The 21575-nt window shown below is 45.8% G+C and overlaps 10 non-coding genes across 10 annotated transcripts; all 10 read right to left on the reverse strand.

Moving 5' to 3' along the window:
* Positions 1 to 1035: 1035 nt before the first annotated feature.
* Positions 1036 to 1226, reverse strand: LOC130325443 (U2 spliceosomal RNA). Its single transcript, XR_008870264.1, has one exon. It is a non-coding gene; the product is annotated as a U2 spliceosomal RNA (small nuclear RNA).
* A 2080-nt stretch (positions 1227 to 3306) lies between these two features.
* On the reverse strand, positions 3307 to 3497 carry LOC130325487 (U2 spliceosomal RNA). Its single transcript, XR_008870304.1, has one exon. It is a non-coding gene; the product is annotated as a U2 spliceosomal RNA (small nuclear RNA).
* A 2075-nt stretch (positions 3498 to 5572) lies between these two features.
* On the reverse strand, positions 5573 to 5763 carry LOC130325444 (U2 spliceosomal RNA). Its single transcript, XR_008870265.1, has one exon. It is a non-coding gene; the product is annotated as a U2 spliceosomal RNA (small nuclear RNA).
* A 1640-nt stretch (positions 5764 to 7403) lies between these two features.
* LOC130325445 (U2 spliceosomal RNA) lies at positions 7404 to 7594 on the reverse strand. Its single transcript, XR_008870266.1, has one exon. It is a non-coding gene; the product is annotated as a U2 spliceosomal RNA (small nuclear RNA).
* A 2081-nt stretch (positions 7595 to 9675) lies between these two features.
* LOC130325447 (U2 spliceosomal RNA) lies at positions 9676 to 9866 on the reverse strand. Its single transcript, XR_008870268.1, has one exon. It is a non-coding gene; the product is annotated as a U2 spliceosomal RNA (small nuclear RNA).
* Positions 9867 to 11950: 2084 nt separating this feature from the next.
* On the reverse strand, positions 11951 to 12141 carry LOC130325449 (U2 spliceosomal RNA). Its single transcript, XR_008870269.1, has one exon. It is a non-coding gene; the product is annotated as a U2 spliceosomal RNA (small nuclear RNA).
* Positions 12142 to 14229: 2088 nt separating this feature from the next.
* Positions 14230 to 14420, reverse strand: LOC130325450 (U2 spliceosomal RNA). Its single transcript, XR_008870270.1, has one exon. It is a non-coding gene; the product is annotated as a U2 spliceosomal RNA (small nuclear RNA).
* Positions 14421 to 16508: 2088 nt separating this feature from the next.
* LOC130325451 (U2 spliceosomal RNA) lies at positions 16509 to 16699 on the reverse strand. The gene has a single exon (XR_008870271.1). It is a non-coding gene; the product is annotated as a U2 spliceosomal RNA (small nuclear RNA).
* A 2094-nt stretch (positions 16700 to 18793) lies between these two features.
* On the reverse strand, positions 18794 to 18984 carry LOC130325452 (U2 spliceosomal RNA). Its single transcript, XR_008870272.1, has one exon. It is a non-coding gene; the product is annotated as a U2 spliceosomal RNA (small nuclear RNA).
* A 2091-nt stretch (positions 18985 to 21075) lies between these two features.
* Positions 21076 to 21267, reverse strand: LOC130325513 (U2 spliceosomal RNA). The gene has a single exon (XR_008870320.1). It is a non-coding gene; the product is annotated as a U2 spliceosomal RNA (small nuclear RNA).
* Positions 21268 to 21575: the final 308 nt, after the last annotated feature.

Below are 21575 nucleotides of genomic sequence, written 5' to 3' on the forward strand. Positions count from 1 at the left end.
TTTTTCGTCTAATGCATACCCCATCAGTGCAGCAATGCTTATTCAATACCGCCAGCAGATGGAGACACTGGGGGATAATTTTCTAAGGATTTATACTGATTTTTCCTGTCTGAATTTGTCGCACAGAAAGTTGCAGGCCAAATATGTGTGACATTTCTGCGACTTTAGCTTCTAGAGCATTTTTACAACATTATACATAGGTGCTGAATACATAAAAAGCGACTGTTCAGCGACAGACAAGTCGCATCGGCTGAAAGTAGGCCAGAATGTCAGTCCATGTTGGAGCAGGTTTAGATACAGTCTAAAGTATAGATCTCAAAGTCTGTGCACAGAATTTAGCAAGGGCCTCGCACCTTCTGATGCATCAGGTAGGTGCACAATAGCATAGCCTAACCCTCTGTACTTTGGTCTATATTGATGCGGGACATAGACAGCCAGCTGATGACCAATCCATTAGTGCAATGGATGGCTGGAAGCATTTGTCTTTGCCTTTGCAATACCACAGAAGCAATGCATGGTCAATGTACAGCAATGACACACCTGTGTGAACAGCCAGGAGACCCCCCCCCCCCATGTTATGTTACATAGTTACATAGTTAGTACGGTCGAAAAAAGACATATGTCCATCAAGTTCAACCAGGGAATTAAGGGGTAGGGGTGTGGCGCGATATTGGGGAAGGGATGAGATTTTATATTTCTTCATAAGCATTAATCTTATTTTGTCAATTAGGAACATTCAGCACCCACCCGCTATCAAGGCAGCTGCCTATCATGTCATGCCCTACCTGCACAGGTGTGCTGGCTACTCAAATGATCCAATTAAGGAGGCCATTTAGTCAGCAGCAGCAGAAGTCCTGTGTCTGGACGCTCCAACAGCGGCCAGACACAAGCAGAAGCAGAAGCAGCAGAAGCAGCAGCAGCACCACCTTTTGTTTTTTGGCTGCAGCAGCAGCAAGGCCCACAGGGCTGGCTAGCTGGCTAGCCAGCAAGCAGGTAGCAATGAAAGTAGGAATCTTTCTTTTTAACCCTGTAAGGGGGTGGTGCACTGTACCCGAAGATACTGCCATATCGGGTCAATGCATAGGGCGACGGAAGCAAGCTTCGAAATCGGCCCCCGTTCTCAAAAATCCATTTAATATATGGTCCCCAGATAGGGGACGTATCAGATATTAAACTGATAAGAACAGATACTACACTTGATCTTAGCCAAAAGGCCGAGAAGCGATAACCGTGAAAGGGGCGGGCCCAACAAGGTGCCCTTCATGGGCACTATCACTGCTTGCTGTCAGGGAGGCTGCCAGACAATTTTCCATGCACACTCTGGGCTGGGGGGCAGTCAACCACCAGTACACACAGCAGAACCTAAACCCATACCATTATTGCTAAGCAGCAAGACAGGGGCCCATTGCACTCCTACGGGGCCTTTTTAAATGCAATCCATAACCCGGATTTGCCAGGAACCCTTCTTACTCCTCCTACTTGCATGTGACACTGGGCTTAGGATCTGCATAGGAAACACACACACAAGCACACACCTACCTTTGTTGCCTGCAGATGCCTCCTTGGCTGTCCCCAAACGGTATCAAACCAACACCCACGGGAAGCTGTAAGCATAGAGGACATGCCTGCACCCCATTGGACTTACCTGTGTGGGTTAAACCCGGGTTATTTGACAACCTATGGCGGTGATGGTTCTGCTCAGGCAGAGCAGTGCTGATGCTCCTCATAAAGCTGTCGCTGCTGTGAAGGTTCTAGGTGACATCACAAATCCCTATGGTTACATACACAACAAAGCTGGGTTGTTGTTGTTTACACTCTGCAAGGCCTGTGGAAGTGAGTGACATCATAGCACTGTAGTTCTGAGGGTTCTAGATGGATGCAACAATCTCCTGTTGCTTCTATGAAGGCCATAATAGACGACATCACCAAACAGCTCCATAGTCACATACACAGCAAAGGAGAGATGTTGTTTACACCTAGTGATGTCAGTGGTATTGAGTGACATCACAGCACAGTGCTAAGGCTCCTGGGCCTGGACACAGCAGCGGCTGCAATATCTCAACGGAGAATACGTTTATATATATGTGTGTGTGTGCGCGTATATATATATATATATATATATATATATATATATTTCTCCGCCGAAATCACTTTTAAACCCATTTCCACCTTTTTTTCCCTTCTCTTCCTCTTACTTTTTTTCACGTTTTTTTACGTTTTTCTCCTTTTCGCCTCTTTTCTGGGCGTATTATTCTTCTTTTTCTTCTTTTTTTTCGTCTAATGCATACCCCATCAGTGCAGTAATGCTTATTCAATACCGCCAGCAGATGGAGACACTGGGGGATAATTTTCTAAGGATTTATACTGATTTTTCCTGTCTGAATTTGTCGCACAGAAAGTTGCAGGCCAAATATGTGTGACATTTCTGCGACTTTAGCTTCTAGAGCATTTTTACAACATTATACATAGGTGCTGAATACATAAAAAGCGACTGTTCAGCGACAGACAAGTCGCATCGGCTGAAAGTAGGCCAGAATGTCAGTCCATGTTGGAGCAGGTTTAGATACAGTCTAAAGTATAGATCTCAAAGTCTGTGCACAGAATTTAGCAAGGGCCTCGCACCTTCTGATGCATCAGGTAGGTGCACAATAGCATAGCCTAACCCTCTGTACTTTGGTCTATATTGATGCGGGACATAGACAGCCAGCTGATGACCAATCCATTAGTGCAATGGATGGCTGGAAGCATTTGTCTTTGCCTTTGCAATACCACAGAAGCAATGCATGGTCAATGTACAGCAATGACACACCTGTGTGAACAGCCAGGAGACCCCCCCCCCCCCCATGTTATGTTACATAGTTACATAGTTAGTACGGTCGAAAAAAGACATATGTCCATCAAGTTCAACCAGGGAATTAAGGGGTAGGGGTGTGGCGCGATATTGGGGAAGGGATGAGATTTTATATTTCTTCATAAGCATTAATCTTATTTTGTCAATTAGGAACATTCAGCACCCACCCGCTATCAAGGCAGCTGCCTATCATGTCATGCCCTACCTGCACAGGTGTGCTGGCTACTCAAATGATCCAATTAAGGAGGCCATTTAGTCAGCAGCAGCAGAAGTCCTGTGCCTGGACGCTCCAACAGCGGCCAGACACAAGCAGAAGCAGAAGCAGCAGAAGCAGCAGCAGCACCACCTTTTGTTTTTTGGCTGCAGCAGCAGCAAGGCCCACAGGGCTGGCTAGCTGGCTAGCCAGCAAGCAGGTAGCAATGAAAGTAGGAATCTTTCTTTTTAACCCTGTAAGGGGGTGGTGCACTTTACCCGAAGATACTGCCATATCAGGTCAATGCATAGGGCGACGGAAGCAAGCTTCGAAATCGGCCCCCGTTCTCAAAAATCCATTTAATATATGGTCCCCAGATAGGGGATGTATCAGATATTAAACTGATAAGAACAGATACTACACTTGATCTTAGCCAAAAGGCCGAGAAGCGATAACCGTGAAAGGGGCGGGCCCAACAAGGTGCCCTTCATGGGCACTATCACTGCTTGCTGTCAGGGAGGCTGCCAGACAATTTTCCATGCACACTCTGGGCTGGGGGGCAGTCAACCACCAGTACACACAGCAGAACCTAAACCCATACCATTATTGCTAAGCAGCAAGACAGGGGCCCATTGCACTCCCACGGGGCCTTTTTAAATGCAATCCATAACCCGGATTTGCCAGGAACCCTTCTTACTCCTCCTACTTGCATGTGACACTGGGCTTAGGATCTGCATAGGAAACACACACACAAGCACACACCTACCTTTGTTGCCTGCAGATGCCTCCTTGGCTGTCCCCAAACGGTATCAAACCAACACCCACGGGAAGCTGTAAGCATAGAGGACATGCCTGCACCCCATTGGACTTACCTGTGTGGGTTAAACCCGGGTTATTTGACAACCTATGGCGGTGATGGTTCTGCTCAGGCAGAGCAGTGCTGATGCTCCTCATAAAGCTGTCGCTGCTGTGAAGGTTCTAGGTGACATCACAAATCCCTATGGTTACATACACAACAAAGCTGGGTTGTTGTTGTTTACACTCTGCAAGGCCTGTGGAAGTGAGTGACATCATAGCACTGTAGTTCTGAGGGTTCTAGATGGATGCAACAATCTCCTGTTGCTTCTATGAAGGCCATAATAGACGACATCACCAAACAGCTCCATAGTCACATACACAGCAAAGGAGAGATGTTGTTTACACCTAGTGATGTCAGTGGTATTGAGTGACATCACAGCACAGTGCTAAGGCTCCTGGGCCTGGACACAGCAGCGGCTGCAATATCTCAACGGAGAATACGTTTATATATATGTGTGTGTGTGCGCGTATATATATATATATATATATATATATATATATATTTCTCCGCCGAAATCACTTTTAAACCCATTTCCACCTTTTTTTCCCTTCTCTTCCTCTTACTTTTTTTTCACGTTTTTTTACGTTTTTCTCCTTTTCGCCTCTTTTCTGGGCGTATTCTTCTTCTTTTTCTTCTTTTTTTTCGTCTAATGCATACCCCATCAGTGCAGCAATGCTTATTCAATACCGCCAGCAGATGGAGACACTGGGGGATAATTTTCTAAGGATTTATACTGATTTTTCCTGTCTGAATTTGTCGCACAGAAAGTTGCAGGCCAAATATGTGTGACATTTCTGCGACTTTAGCTTCTAGAGCATTTTTACAACATTATACATAGGTGCTGAATACATAAAAAGCGACTGTTCAGCGACAGACAAGTCGCATCGGCTGAAAGTAGGCCAGAATGTCAGTCCATGTTGGAGCAGGTTTAGATACAGTCTAAAGTATAGATCTCAAAGTCTGTGCACAGAATTTAGCAAGGGCCTCGCACCTTCTGATGCATCAGGTAGGTGCACAATAGCATAGCCTAACCCTCTGTACTTTGGTCTATATTGATGCGGGACATAGACAGCCAGCTGATGACCAATCCATTAGTGCAATGGATGGCTGGAAGCATTTGTCTTTGCCTTTGCAATACCACAGAAGCAATGCATGGTCAATGTACAGCAATGACACACCTGTGTGAACAGCCAGGAGACCCCCCCCCCCCCCATGTTATGTTACATAGTTACATAGTTAGTACGGTCGAAAAAAGACATATGTCCATCAAGTTCAACCAGGGAATTAAGGGGTAGGGGTGTGGCGCGATATTGGGGAAGGGATGAGATTTTATATTTCTTCATAAGCATTAATCTTATTTTGTCAATTAGGAACATTCAGCACCCACCCGCTATCAAGGCAGCTGCCTATCATGTCATGCCCTACCTGCACAGGTGTGCTGGCTACTCAAATGATCCAATTAAGGAGGCCATTTAGTCAGCAGCAGCAGAAGTCCTGTGCCTGGACGCTCCAACAGCGGCCAGACACAAGCAGAAGCAGCAGAAGCAGCAGCAGCACCACCTTTTGTTTTTTGGCTGCAGCAGCAGCAAGGCCCACAGGGCTGGCTAGCTGGCTAGCCAGCAAGCAGGTAGCAATGAAAGTAGGAATCTTTCTTTTTAACCCTGTAAGGGGGTGGTGCACTGTACCCGAAGATACTGCCATATCGGGTCAATGCATAGGGCGACGGAAGCAAGCTTCGAAATCGGCCCCCGTTCTCAAAAATCCATTTAATATATGGTCCCCAGATAGGGGACGTATCAGATATTAAACTGATAAGAACAGATACTACACTTGATCTTAGCCAAAAGGCCGAGAAGCGATAACCGTGAAAGGGGCGGGCCCAACAAGGTGCCCTTCATGGGCACTATCACTGCTTGCTGTCAGGGAGGCTGCCAGACAATTTTCCATGCACACTCTGGGCTGGGGGGCAGTCAACCACCAGTACACACAGCAGAACCTAAACCCATACCATTATTGCTAAGCAGCAAGACAGGGGCCCATTGCACTCCCACGGGGCCTTTTTAAATGCAATCCATAACCCGGATTTGCCAGGAACCCTTCTTACTCCTCCTACTTGCATGTGACACTGGGCTTAGGATCTGCATAGGAAACACACACACAAGCACACACCTACCTTTGTTGCCTGCAGATGCCTCCTTGGCTGTCCCCAAACGGTATCAAACCAACACCCACGGGAAGCTGTAAGCATAGAGGACATGCCTGCACCCCATTGGACTTACCTGTGTGGGTTAAACCCGGGTTATTTGACAACCTATGGCGGTGATGGTTCTGCTCAGGCAGAGCAGTGCTGATGCTCCTCATAAAGCTGTCGCTGCTGTGAAGGTTCTAGGTGACATCACAAATCCCTATGGTTACATACACAACAAAGCTGGGTTGTTGTTGTTTACACTCTGCAAGGCCTGTGGAAGTGAGTGACATCATAGCACTGTAGTTCTGAGGGTTCTAGATGGATGCAACAATCTCCTGTTGCTTCTATGAAGGCCATAATAGACGACATCACCAAACAGCTCCATAGTCACATACACAGCAAAGGAGAGATGTTGTTTACACCTAGTGATGTCAGTGGTATTGAGTGACATCACAGCACAGTGCTAAGGCTCCTGGGCCTGGACACAGCAGCGGCTGCAATATCTCAACGGAGAATACGTTTATATATATGTGTGTGTGTGCGCGTATATATATATATATATATATATATATATATATATATATATATTTCTCCGCCGAAATCACTTTTAAACCCATTTCCACCTTTTTTTCCCTTCTCTTCCTCTTACTTTTTTTTCACGTTTTTTTACGTTTTTCTCCTTTTCGCCTCTTTTCTGGGCGTATTATTCTTCTTTTTTTTCGTCTAATGCATACCCCATCAGTGCAGCAATGCTTATTCAATACCGCCAGCAGATGGAGACACTGGGGGATAATTTTCTAAGGATTTATACTGATTTTTCCTGTCTGAATTTGTCGCACAGAAAGTTGCAGGCCAAATATGTGTGACATTTCTGCGACTTTAGCTTCTAGAGCATTTTTACAACATTATACATAGGTGCTGAATACATAAAAAGCGACTGTTCAGCGACAGACAAGTCGCATCGGCTGAAAGTAGGCCAGAATGTCAGTCCATGTTGGAGCAGGTTTAGATACAGTCTAAAGTATAGATCTCAAAGTCTGTGCACAGAATTTAGCAAGGGCCTCGCACCTTCTGATGCATCAGGTAGGTGCACAATAGCATAGCCTAACCCTCTGTACTTTGGTCTATATTGATGCGGGACATAGACAGCCAGCTGATGACCAATCCATTAGTGCAATGGATGGCTGGAAGCATTTGTCTTTGCCTTTGCAATACCACAGAAGCAATGCATGGTCAATGTACAGCAATGACACACCTGTGTGAACAGCCAGGAGACCCCCCCGTAGGAATCTTTCTTTTTAACCCTGTAAGGGGGTGGTGCACTGTACCCGAAGATACTGCCATATCGGGTCAATGCATAGGGCGACGGAAGCAAGCTTCGAAATCGGCCCCCGTTCTCAAAAATCCATTTAATATATGGTCCCCAGATAGGGGACGTATCAGATATTAAACTGATAAGAACAGATACTACACTTGATCTTAGCCAAAAGGCCGAGAAGCGATAACCGTGAAAGGGGCGGGCCCAACAAGGTGCCCTTCATGGGCACTATCACTGCTTGCTGTCAGGGAGGCTGCCAGACAATTTTCCATGCACACTCTGGGCTGGGGGGCAGTCAACCACCAGTACACACAGCAGAACCTAAACCCATACCATTATTGCTAAGCAGCAAGACAGGGGCCCATTGCACTCCCACGGGGCCTTTTTAAATGCAATCCATAACCCGGATTTGCCAGGAACCCTTCTTACTCCTCCTACTTGCATGTGACACTGGGCTTAGGATCTGCATAGGAAACACACACACAAGCACACACCTACCTTTGTTGCCTGCAGATGCCTCCTTGGCTGTCCCCAAACGGTATCAAACCAACACCCACGGGAAGCTGTAAGCATAGAGGACATGCCTGCACCCCATTGGACTTACCTGTGTGGGTTAAACCCGGGTTATTTGACAACCTATGGCGGTGATGGTTCTGCTCAGGCAGAGCAGTGCTGATGCTCCTCATAAAGCTGTCGCTGCTGTGAAGGTTCTAGGTGACATCACAAATCCCTATGGTTACATACACAACAAAGCTGGGTTGTTGTTGTTTACACTCTGCAAGGCCTGTGGAAGTGAGTGACATCATAGCACTGTAGTTCTGAGGGTTCTAGATGGATGCAACAATCTCCTGTTGCTTCTATGAAGGCCATAATAGACGACATCACCAAACAGCTCCATAGTCACATACACAGCAAAGGAGAGATGTTGTTTACACCTAGTGATGTCAGTGGTATTGAGTGACATCACAGCACAGTGCTAAGGCTCCTGGGCCTGGACACAGCAGCGGCTGCAATATCTCAACGGAGAATACGTTTATATATATGTGTGTGTGTGCGCGTATATATATATATATATATATATATATATATATATATTTCTCCGCCGAAATCACTTTTAAACCCATTTCCACCTTTTTTTCCCTTCTCTTCCTCTTACTTTTTTTTCAAGTTTTTTTACGTTTTTCTCCTTTTCGCCTCTTTTCTGGGCGTATTATTCTTCTTTTTCTTCTTTTTTTTTCGTCTAATGCATACCCCATCAGTGCAGCAATGCTTATTCAATACCGCCAGCAGATGGAGACACTGGGGGATAATCTTCTAAGGATTTATACTGATTTTTCCTGTCTGAATTTGTCGCACAGAAAGTTGCAGGCCAAATATGTGTGACATTTCTGCGACTTTAGCTTCTAGAGCATTTTTACAACATTATACATAGGTGCTGAATACATAAAAAGCGACTGTTCAGCGACAGACAAGTCGCATCGGCTGAAAGTAGGCCAGAATGTCAGTCCATGTTGGAGCAGGTTTAGATACAGTCTAAAGTATAGATCTCAAAGTCTGTGCACAGAATTTAGCAAGGGCCTCGCACCTTCTGATGCATCAGGTAGGTGCACAATAGCATAGCCTAACCCTCTGTACTTTGGTCTATATTGATGCGGGACATAGACAGCCAGCTGATGACCAATCCATTAGTGCAATGGATGGCTGGAAGCATTTGTCTTTGCCTTTGCAATACCACAGAAGCAATGCATGGTCAATGTACAGCAATGACACACCTGTGTGAACAGCCAGGAGACCCCCCCCCCCCCCCCCATGTTATGTTACATAGTTACATAGTTAGTACGGTCGAAAAAAGACATATGTCCATCAAGTTCAACCAGGGAATTAAGGGGTAGGGGTGTGGCGCGATATTGGGGAAGGGATGAGATTTTATATTTCTTCATAAGCATTAATCTTATTTTGTCAATTAGGAACATTCAGCACCCACCCGCTATCAAGGCAGCTGCCTATCATGTCATGCCCTACCTGCACAGGTGTGCTGGCTACTCAAATGATCCAATTAAGGAGGCCATTTAGTCAGCAGCAGCAGAAGTCCTGTGCCTGGACGCTCCAACAGCGGCCAGACACAAGCAGAAGCAGCAGAAGCAGCAGCAGCAGCACCTTTTGTTTTTTGGCTGCAGCAGCAGCAAGGCCCACAGGGCTGGCTAGCTGGCTAGCCAGCAAGCAGGTAGCAATGAAAGTAGGAATCTTTCTTTTTAACCCTGTAAGGGGGTGGTGCACTGTACCCGAAGATACTGCCATATCGGGTCAATGCATAGGGCGACGGAAGCAAGCTTCGAAATCGGCCCCCGTTCTCAAAAATCCATTTAATATATGGTCCCCAGATAGGGGACGTATCAGATATTAAACTGATAAGAACAGATACTACACTTGATCTTAGCCAAAAGGCCGAGAAGCGATAACCGTGAAAGGGGCGGGCCCAACAAGGTGCCCTTCATGGGCACTATCACTGCTTGCTGTCAGGGAGGCTGCCAGACAATTTTCCATGCACACTCTGGGCTGGGGGGCAGTCAACCACCAGTACACACAGCAGAACCTAAACCCATACCATTATTGCTAAGCAGCAAGACAGGGGCCCATTGCACTCCCACGGGGCCTTTTTAAATGCAATCCATAACCCGGATTTGCCAGGAACCCTTCTTACTCCTCCTACTTGCATGTGACACTGGGCTTAGGATCTGCATAGGAAACACACACACAAGCACACACCTACCTTTGTTGCCTGCAGATGCCTCCTTGGCTGTCCCCAAACGGTATCAAACCAACACCCACGGGAAGCTGTAAGCATAGAGGACATGCCTGCACCCCATTGGACTTACCTGTGTGGGTTAAACCCGGGTTATTTGACAACCTATGGCGGTGATGGTTCTGCTCAGGCAGAGCAGTGCTGATGCTCCTCATAAAGCTGTCGCTGCTGTGAAGGTTCTAGGTGACATCACAAATCCCTATGGTTACATACACAACAAAGCTGGGTTGTTGTTGTTTACACTCTGCAAGGCCTGTGGAAGTGAGTGACATCATAGCACTGTAGTTCTGAGGGTTCTAGATGGATGCAACAATCTCCTGTTGCTTCTATGAAGGCCATAATAGACGACATCACCAAACAGCTCCATAGTCACATACACAGCAAAGGAGAGATGTTGTTTACACCTAGTGATGTCAGTGGTATTGAGTGACATCACAGCACAGTGCTAAGGCTCCTGGGCCTGGACACAGCAGCGGCTGCAATATCTCAACGGAGAATACGTTTATATATATGTGTGTGTGTGCGCGTATATATATATATATATATATATATATATATATATATATATATTTCTCCGCCGAAATCACTTTTAAACCCATTTCCACCTTTTTTTCCCTTCTCTTCCTCTTACTTTTTTTTCACGTTTTTTTACGTTTTTCTCCTTTTCGCCTCTTTTCTGGGCGTATTCTTCTTCTTTTTCTTCTTTTTTTTCGTCTAATGCATACCCCATCAGTGCAGCAATGCTTATTCAATACCGCCAGCAGATGGAGACACTGGGGGATAATTTTCTAAGGATTTATACTGATTTTTCCTGTCTGAATTTGTCGCACAGAAAGTTGCAGGCCAAATATGTGTGACATTTCTGCAACTTTAGCTTCTAGAGCATTTTTACAACATTATACATAGGTGCTGAATACATAAAAAGCGACTGTTCAGCGACAGACAAGTCGCATCGGCTGAAAGTAGGCCAGAATGTCAGTCCATGTTGGAGCAGGTTTAGATACAGTCTAAAGTATAGATCTCAAAGTCTGTGCACAGAATTTAGCAAGGGCCTCGCACCTTCTGATGCATCAGGTAGGTGCACAATAGCATAGCCTAACCCTCTGTACTTTGGTCTATATTGATGCGGGACATAGACAGCCAGCTGATGACCAATCCATTAGTGCAATGGATGGCTGGAAGCATTTGTCTTTGCCTTTGCAATACCACAGAAGCAATGCATGGTCAATGTACAGCAATGACACACCTGTGTGAACAGCCAGGAGACCCCCCCCCCCCCCCATGTTATGTTACATAGTTACATAGTTAGTACGGTCGAAAAAAGACATATGTCCATCAAGTTCAACCAGGGAATTAAGGGGTAGGGGTGTGGCGCGATATTGGGGAAGGGATGAGATTTTATATTTCTTCATAAGCATTAATCTTATTTTGTCAATTAGGAACATTCAGCACCCACCCGCTATCAAGGCAGCTGCCTATCATGTCATGCCCTACCTGCACAGGTGTGCTGGCTACTCAAATGATCCAATTAAGGAGGCCATTTAGTCAGCAGCAGCAGAAGTCCTGTGCCTGGACGCTCCAACAGCGGCCAGACACAAGCAGAAGCAGCAGAAGCAGCAGCAGCACCACCTTTTGTTTTTTGGCTGCAGCAGCAGCAAGGCCCACAGGGCTGGCTAGCTGGCTAGCCAGCAAGCAGGTAGCAATGAAAGTAGGAATCTTTCTTTTTAACCCTGTAAGGGGGTGGTGCACTGTACCCGAAGATACTGCCATATCGGGTCAATGCATAGGGCGACGGAAGCAAGCTTCGAAATCGGCCCCCGTTCTCAAAAATCCATTTAATATATGGTCCCCAGATAGGGGACGTATCAGATATTAAACTGATAAGAACAGATACTACACTTGATCTTAGCCAAAAGGCCGAGAAGCGATAACCGTGAAAGGGGCGGGCCCAACAAGGTGCCCTTCATGGGCACTATCACTGCTTGCTGTCAGGGAGGCTGCCAGACAATTTTCCATGCACACTCTGGGCTGGGGGGCAGTCAACCACCAGTACACACAGCAGAACCTAAACCCATACCATTATTGCTAAGCAGCAAGACAGGGGCCCATTGCACTCCCACGGGGCCTTTTTAAATGCAATCCATAACCCGGATTTGCCAGGAACCCTTCTTACTCCTCCTACTTGCATGTGACACTGGGCTTAGGATCTGCATAGGAAACACACACACAAGCACACACCTACCTTTGTTGCCTGCAGATGCCTCCTTGGCTGTCCCCAAACGGTATCAAACCAACACCCACGGGAAGCTGTAAGCATAGAGGACATGCCTGCACCCCATTGGACTTACCTGTGTGGGTTAAACCCGGGTTATTTGACAACCTATGGCGGTGATGGTTCTGCTCAGGCAGAGCAGTGCTGATGCTCCTCATAAAGCTGTCGCTGCTGTGAAGGTTCTAGGTGACATCACAAATCCCTATGGTTACATACACAACAAAGCTGGGTTGTTGTTGTTTACACTCTGCAAGGCCTGTGGAAGTGAGTGACATCATAGCACTGTAGTTCTGAGGGTTCTAGATGGATGCAACAATCTCCTGTTGCTTCTATGAAGGCCATAATAGACGACATCACCAAACAGCTCCATAGTTACATACACAGCAAAGGAGAGATGTTGTTTACACCTAGTGATGTCAGTGGTATTGAGTGACATCACAGCACAGTGCTAAGGCTCCTGGGCCTGGACACAGCAGCGGCTGCAATATCTCAACGGAGAATACGTTTATATATATGTGTGTGTGTGCGCGTATATATATATATATATATATATATATATATATATATATATTTCTCCGCCGAAATCACTTTTAAACCCATTTCCACCTTTTTTTCCCTTCTCTTCCTCTTACTTTTTTTTCACGTTTTTTTACGTTTTTCTCCTTTTCGCCTCTTTTCTGGGCGTATTATTCTTCTTTTTCTTCTTTTTTTTTCGTCTAATGCATACCCCATCAGTGCAGCAATGCTTATTCAATACCGCCAGCAGATGGAGACACTGGGGGATAATTTTCTAAGGATTTATACTGATTTTTCCTGTCTGAATTTGTCGCACAGAAAGTTGCAGGCCAAATATGTGTGACATTTCTGCGACTTTAGCTTCTAGAGCATTTTTACAACATTATACATAGGTGCTGAATACATAAAAAGCGACTGTTCAGCGACAGACAAGTCGCATCGGCTGAAAGTAGGCCAGAATGTCAGTCCATGTTGGAGCAGGTTTAGATACAGTCTAAAGTATAGATCTCAAAGTCTGTGCACAGAATTTAGCAAGGGCCTCGCACCTTCTGATGCATCAGGTAGGTGCACAATAGCATAGCCTAACCCTCTGTACTTTGGTCTATATTGATGCGGGACATAGACAGCCAGCTGATGACCAATCCATTAGTGCAATGGATGGCTGGAAGCATTTGTCTTTGCCTTTGCAATACCACAGAAGCAATGCATGGTCAATGTACAGCAATGACACACCTGTGTGAACAGCCAGGAGACCCCCCCCCCCCCCATGTTATGTTACATAGTTACATAGTTAGTACGGTCGAAAAAAGACATATGTCCATCAAGTTCAACCAGGGAATTAAGGGGTAGGGGTGTGGCGCGATATTGGGGAAGGGATGAGATTTTATATTTCTTCATAAGCATTAATCTTATTTTGTCAATTAGGAACATTCAGCACCCACCCGCTATCAAGGCAGCTGCCTATCATGTCATGCCCTACCTGCACAGGTGTGCTGGCTACTCAAATGATCCAATTAAGGAGGCCATTTAGTCAGCAGCAGCAGAAGTCCTGTGCCTGGACGCTCCAACAGCGGCCAGACACAAGCAGAAGCAGAAGCAGCAGAAGCAGCAGCAGCACCACCTTTTGTTTTTTGGCTGCAGCAGCAGCAAGGCCCACAGGGCTGGCTAGCTGGCTAGCCAGCAAGCAGGTAGCAATGAAAGTAGGAATCTTTCTTTTTAACCCTGTAAGGGGGTGGTGCACTGTACCCGAAGATACTGCCATATCGGGTCAATGCATAGGGCGACGGAAGCAAGCTTCGAAATCGGCCCCCGTTCTCAAAAATCCATTTAATATATGGTCCCCAGATAGGGGACGTATCAGATATTAAACTGATAAGAACAGATACTACACTTGATCTTAGCCAAAAGGCCGAGAAGCGATAACCGTGAAAGGGGCGGGCCCAACAAGGTGCCCTTCATGGGCACTATCACTGCTTGCTGTCAGGGAGGCTGCCAGACAATTTTCCATGCACACTCTGGGCTGGGGGGCAGTCAACCACCAGTACACACAGCAGAACCTAAACCCATACCATTATTGCTAAGCAGCAAGACAGGGGCCCATTGCACTCCCACGGGGCCTTTTTAAATGCAATCCATAACCCGGATTTGCCAGGAACCCTTCTTACTCCTCCTACTTGCATGTGACACTGGGCTTAGGATCTGCATAGGAAACACACACACAAGCACACACCTACCTTTGTTGCCTGCAGATGCCTCCTTGGCTGTCCCCAAACGGTATCAAACCAACACCCACGGGAAGCTGTAAGCATAGAGGACATGCCTGCACCCCATTGGACTTACCTGTGTGGGTTAAACCCGGGTTATTTGACAACCTATGGCGGTGATGGTTCTGCTCAGGCAGAGCAGTGCTGATGCTCCTCATAAAGCTGTCGCTGCTGTGAAGGTTCTAGGTGACATCACAAATCCCTATGGTTACATACACAACAAAGCTGGGTTGTTGTTGTTTACACTCTGCAAGGCCTGTGGAAGTGAGTGACATCATAGCACTGTAGTTCTGAGGGTTCTAGATGGATGCAACAATCTCCTGTTGCTTCTATGAAGGCCATAATAGACGACATCACCAAACAGCTCCATAGTCACATACACAGCAAAGGAGAGATGTTGTTTACACCTAGTGATGTCAGTGGTATTGAGTGACATCACAGCACAGTGCTAAGGCTCCTGGGCCTGGACACAGCAGCGGCTGCAATATCTCAACGGAGAATACGTTTATATATATGTGTGTGTGTGCGCGTATATATATATATATATATATATATATATATATATATATATATATTTCTCCGCCGAAATCACTTTTAAACCCATTTCCACCTTTTTTTCCCTTCTCTTCCTCTTACTTTTTTTTCAAGTTTTTTTACGTTTTTCTCCTTTTCGCCTCTTTTCTGGGCGTATTATTCTTCTTTTTCTTCTTTTTTTTTCGTCTAATGCATACCCCATCAGTGCAGCAATGCTTATTCAATACCGCCAGCAGATGGAGACACTGGGGGATAATCTTCTAAGGATTTATACTGATTTTTCCTGTCTGAATTTGTCGCACAGAAAGTTGCAGGCCAAATATGTGTGACATTTCTGCGACTTTAGCTTCTAGAGCATTTTTACAACATTATACATAGGTGCTGAATACATAAAAAGCGACTGTTCAGCGACAGACAAGTCGCATCGGCTGAAAGTAGGCCAGAATGTCAGTCCATGTTGGAGCAGGTTTAGATACAGTCTAAAGTATAGATCTCAAAGTCTGTGCACAGAATTTAGCAAGGGCCTCGCACCTTCTGATGCATCAGGTAGGTGCACAATAGCATAGCCTAACCCTCTGTACTTTGGTCTATATTGATGCGGGACATAGACAGCCAGCTGATGACCAATCCATTAGTGCAATGGATGGCTGGAAGCATTTGTCTTTGCCTTTGCAATACCACAGAAGCAATGCATGGTCAATGTACAGCAATGACACACCTGTGTGAACAGCCAGGAGACCCCCCCCCCCCCCCCATGTTATGTTACATAGTTACATAGTTAGTACGGTCGAAAAAAGACATATGTCCATCAAGTTCAACCAGGGAATTAAGGGGTAGGGGTGTGGCGCGATATTGGGGAAGGGATGAGATTTTATATTTCTTCATAAGCATTAATCTTATTTTGTCAATTAGGAACATTCAGCACCCACCCGCTATCAAGGCAGCTGCCTATCATGTCATGCCCTACCTGCACAGGTGTGCTGGCTACTCAAATGATCCAATTAAGGAGGCCATTTAGTCAGCAGCAGCAGAAGTCCTGTGCCTGGACGCTCCAACAGCGGCCAGACACAAGCAGAAGCAGCAGAAGCAGCAGCAGCAGCACCTTTTGTTTTTTGGCTGCAGCAGCAGCAAGGCCCACAGGGCTGGCTAGCTGGCTAGCCAGCAAGCAGGTAGCAATGAAAGTAGGAATCTTTCTTTTTAACCCTGTAAGGGGGTGGTGCACTGTACCCGAAGATACTGCCATATCGGGTCAATGCATAGGGCGACGGAAGCAAGCTTCGAAATCGGCCCCCGTTCTCAAAAATCCATTTAATATATGGTCCCCAGATAGGGGACGTATCAGATATTAAACTGATAAGAACAGATACTACACTTGATCTTAGCCAAAAGGCCGAGAAGCGATAACCGTGAAAGGGGCGGGCCCAACAAGGTGCCCTTCATGGGCACTATCACTGCTTGCTGTCAGGGAGGCTGCCAGACAATTTTCCATGCACACTCTGGGCTGGGGGGCAGTCAACCACCAGTACACACAGCAGAACCTAAACCCATACCATTATTGCTAAGCAGCAAGACAGGGGCCCATTGCACTCCCACGGGGCCTTTTTAAATGCAATCCATAACCCGGATTTGCCAGGAACCCTTCTTACTCCTCCTACTTGCATGTGACACTGGGCTTAGGATCTGCATAGGAAACACACACACAAGCACACACCTACCTTTGTTGCCTGCAGATGCCTCCTTGGCTGTCCCCAAACGGTATCAAACCAACACCCACGGGAAGCTGTAAGCATAGAGGACATGCCTGCACCCCATTGGACTTACCTGTGTGGGTTAAACCCGGGTTATTTGACAACCTATGGCGGTGATGGTTCTGCTCAGGCAGAGCAGTGCTGATGCTCCTCATAAAGCTGTCGCTGCTGTGAAGGTTCTAGGTGACATCACAAATCCCTATGGTTACATACACAACAAAGCTGGGTTGTTGTTGTTTACACTCTGCAAGGCCTGTGGAAGTGAGTGACATCATAGCACTGTAGTTCTGAGGGTTCTAGATGGATGCAACAATCTCCTGTTGCTTCTATGAAGGCCATAATAGACGACATCACCAAACAGCTCCATAGTCACATACACAGCAAAGGAGAGATGTTGTTTACACCTAGTGATGTCAGTGGTATTGAGTGACATCACAGCACAGTGCTAAGGCTCCTGGGCCTGGACACAGCAGCGGCTGCAATATCTCAACGGAGAATACGTTTATATATATGTGTGTGTGTGCGCGTATATATATATATATATATATATATATATATATATATATATATATATTTCTCCGCCGAAATCACTTTTAAACCCATTTCCACCTTTTTTTCCCTTCTCTTCCTCTTACTTTTTTTTCACGTTTTTTTACGTTTTTCTCCTTTTCGCCTCTTTTCTGGGCGTATTATTCTTCTTTTTCTTCTTTTTTTTCGTCTAATGCATACCCCATCAGTGCAGCAATGCTTATTCAATACCGCCAGCAGATGGAGACACTGGGGGATAATTTTCTAAGGATTTATACTGATTTTTCCTGTCTGAATTTGTCGCACAGAAAGTTGCAGGCCAAATATGTGTGACATTTCTGCGACTTTAGCTTCTAGAGCATTTTTACAACATTATACATAGGTGCTGAATACATAAAAAGCGACTGTTCAGCGACAGACAAGTCGCATCGGCTGAAAGTAGGCCAGAATGTCAGTCCATGTTGGAGCAGGTTTAGATACAGTCTAAAGTATAGATCTCAAAGTCTGTGCACAGAATTTAGCAAGGGCCTCGCACCTTCTGATGCATCAGGTAGGTGCACAATAGCATAGCCTAACCCTCTGTACTTTGGTCTATATTGATGCGGGACATAGACAGCCAGCTGATGACCAATCCATTAGTGCAATGGATGGCTGGAAGCATTTGTCTTTGCCTTTGCAATACCACAGAAGCAATGCATGGTCAATGTACAGCAATGAAACACCTGTGTGAACAGCCAGGAGACCCCCCCCCCCCCCCATGTTATGTTACATAGTTACATAGTTAGTACGGTCGAAAAAAGACATATGTCCATCAAGTTCAACCAGGGAATTAAGGGGTAGGGGTGTGGCGCGATATTGGGGAAGGGATGAGATTTTATATTTCTTCATAAGCATTAATCTTATTTTGTCAATTAGGAACATTCAGCACCCACCCGCTATCAAGGCAGCTGCCTATCATGTCATGCCCTACCTGCACAGGTGTGCTGGCTACTCAAATGATCCAATTAAGGAGGCCATTTAGTCAGCAGCAGCAGAAGTCCTGTGCCTGGACGCTCCAACAGCGGCCAGACACAAGCAGAAGCAGAAGCAGCAGAAGCAGCAGCAGCACCACCTTTTGTTTTTTGGCTGCAGCAGCAGCAAGGCCCACAGGGCTGGCTAGCTGGCTAGCCAGCAAGCAGGTAGCAATGAAAGTAGGAATCTTTCTTTTTAACCCTGTAAGGGGGTGGTGCACTGTACCCGAAGATACTGCCATATCGGGTCAATGCATAGGGCGACGGAAGCAAGCTTCGAAATCGGCCCCCGTTCTCAAAAATCCATTTAATATATGGTCCCCAGATAGGGGACGTATCAGATATTAAACTGATAAGAACAGATACTACACTTGATCTTAGCCAAAAGGCCGAGAAGCGATAACCGTGAAAGGGGCGGGCCCAACAAGGTGCCCTTCATGGGCACTATCACTGCTTGCTGTCAGGGAGGCTGCCAGACAATTTTCCATGCACACTCTGGGCTGGGGGGCAGTCAACCACCAGTACACACAGCAGAACCTAAACCCATACCATTATTGCTAAGCAGCAAGACAGGGGCCCATTGCACTCCCACGGGGCCTTTTTAAATGCAATCCATAACCCGGATTTGCCAGGAACCCTTCTTACTCCTCCTACTTGCATGTGACACTGGGCTTAGGATCTGCATAGGAAACACACACACAAGCACACACCTACCTTTGTTGCCTGCAGATGCCTCCTTGGCTGTCCCCAAACGGTATCAAACCAACACCCACGGGAAGCTGTAAGCATAGAGGACATGCCTGCACCCCATTGGACTTACCTGTGTGGGTTAAACCCGGGTTATTTGACAACCTATGGCGGTGATGGTTCTGCTCAGGCAGAGCAGTGCTGATGCTCCTCATAAAGCTGTCGCTGCTGTGAAGGTTCTAGGTGACATCACAAATCCCTATGGTTACATACACAACAAAGCTGGGTTGTTGTTGTTTACACTCTGCAAGGCCTGTGGAAGTGAGTGACATCATAGCACTGTAGTTCTGAGGGTTCTAGATGGATGCAACAATCTCCTGTTGCTTCTATGAAGGCCATAATAGACGACATCACCAAACAGCTCCATAGTCACATACACAGCAAAGGAGAGATGTTGTTTACACCTAGTGATGTCAGTGGTATTGAGTGACATCACAGCACAGTGCTAAGGCTCCTGGGCCTGGACACAGCAGCGGCTGCAATATCTCAACGGAGAATACGTTTATATATATGTGTGTGTGTGCGCGTATATATATATATATATATATATATATATATATATATATATATATTTCTCCGCCGAAATCACTTTTAAACCCATTTCCACCTTTTTTTCCCTTCTCTTCCTCTTACTTTTTTTTCACGTTTTTTTACGTTTTTCTCCTTTTCGCCTCTTTTCTGGGCGTATTATTCTTCTTTTTCTTCTTTTTTTTCGTCTAATGCATACCCCATCAGTGCAGCAATGCTTATTCAATACCGCCAGCAGATGGAGACACTGGGGGATAATTTTCTAAGGATTTATACTGATTTTTCCTGTCTGAATTTGTCGCACAGAAAGTTGCAGGCCAAATATGTGTGACATTTCTGCGACTTTAGCTTCTAGAGCATTTTTACAACATTATACATAGGTGCTGAATACATAAAAAGCGACTGTTCAGCGACAGACAAGTCGCATCGGCTGAAAGTAGGCCAGAATGTCAGTCCATGTTGGAGCAGGTTTAGATACAGTCTAAAGTATAGATCTCAAAGTCTGTGCACAGAATTTAGCAAGGGCCTCGCACCTTCTGATGCATCAGGTAGGTGCACAATAGCATAGCCTAACCCTCTGTACTTTGGTCTATATTGATGCGGGACATAGACAGCCAGCTGATGACCAATCCATTAGTGCAATGGATGGCTGGAAGCATTTGTCTTTGCCTTTGCAATACCACAGAAGCAATGCATGGTCAATGTACAGCAATGACACACCTGTGTGAACAGCCAGGAGACCCCCCCCCCCCCCATGTTATGTTACATAGTTACATAGTTAGTACGGTCGAAAAAAGACATATGTCCATCAAGTTCAACCAGGGAATTAAGGGGTAGGGGTGTGGCGCGATATTGGGGAAGGGATGAGATTTTATATTTCTTCATAAGCATTAATCTTATTTTGTCAATTAGGAACATTCAGCACCCACCCGCTATCAAGGCAGCTGCCTATCATGTCATGCCCTACCTGCACAGGTGTGCTGGCTACTCAAATGATCCAATTAAGGAGGCCATTTAGTCAGCAGCAGCAGAAGTCCTGTGCCTGGACGCTCCAACAGCGGCCAGACACAAGCAGAAGCAGAAGCAGCAGAAGCAGCAGCAGCACCACCTTTTGTTTTTTGGCTGCAGCAGCAGCAAGGCCCACAGGGCTGGCTAGCTGGCTAGCCAGCAAGCAGGTAGCAATGAAAGTAGGAATCTTTCTTTTTAACCCTGTAAGGGGGTGGTGCACTGTACCCGAAGATACTGCCATATCGGGTCAATGCATAGGGCGACGGAAGCAAGCTTCGAAATCGGCCCCCGTTCTCAAAAATCCATTTAATATATGGTCCCCAGATAGGGGACGTATCAGATATTAAACTGATAAGAACAGATTTTTTTTTTTTTTAACTTGGCTGCACCTTCACAGGTACACACCTATTTTATTTAAGTTTCAAGTTTTAACATAGTTACATAGTTACATAGCATTAAAACCAGGGGAACATAAAAAAACTTACAATTTTACAATTTCACATATGCCAGTCGGTAAAATGCCATTTTAAGAATGCAAACTCATCACTTTGTTTATCGATTAAAAGATAGATGTACATTTCACTTAATATCATTCCAATAACATCATCGAAAGATAAAATGTCCTTTTTAAATAATAAAATATTCCTATTTTTCCACAGAGCTGCCTTCACACAGTTTATTATTTGCCATGCCTTCCGTTTCTCTTGTT

The sequence above is a fragment of the Hyla sarda genome, unplaced genomic scaffold (assembly GCF_029499605.1).
Source record: "Hyla sarda isolate aHylSar1 unplaced genomic scaffold, aHylSar1.hap1 scaffold_272, whole genome shotgun sequence".
NCBI lineage: Eukaryota > Metazoa > Chordata > Amphibia > Anura > Hylidae > Hyla > Hyla sarda.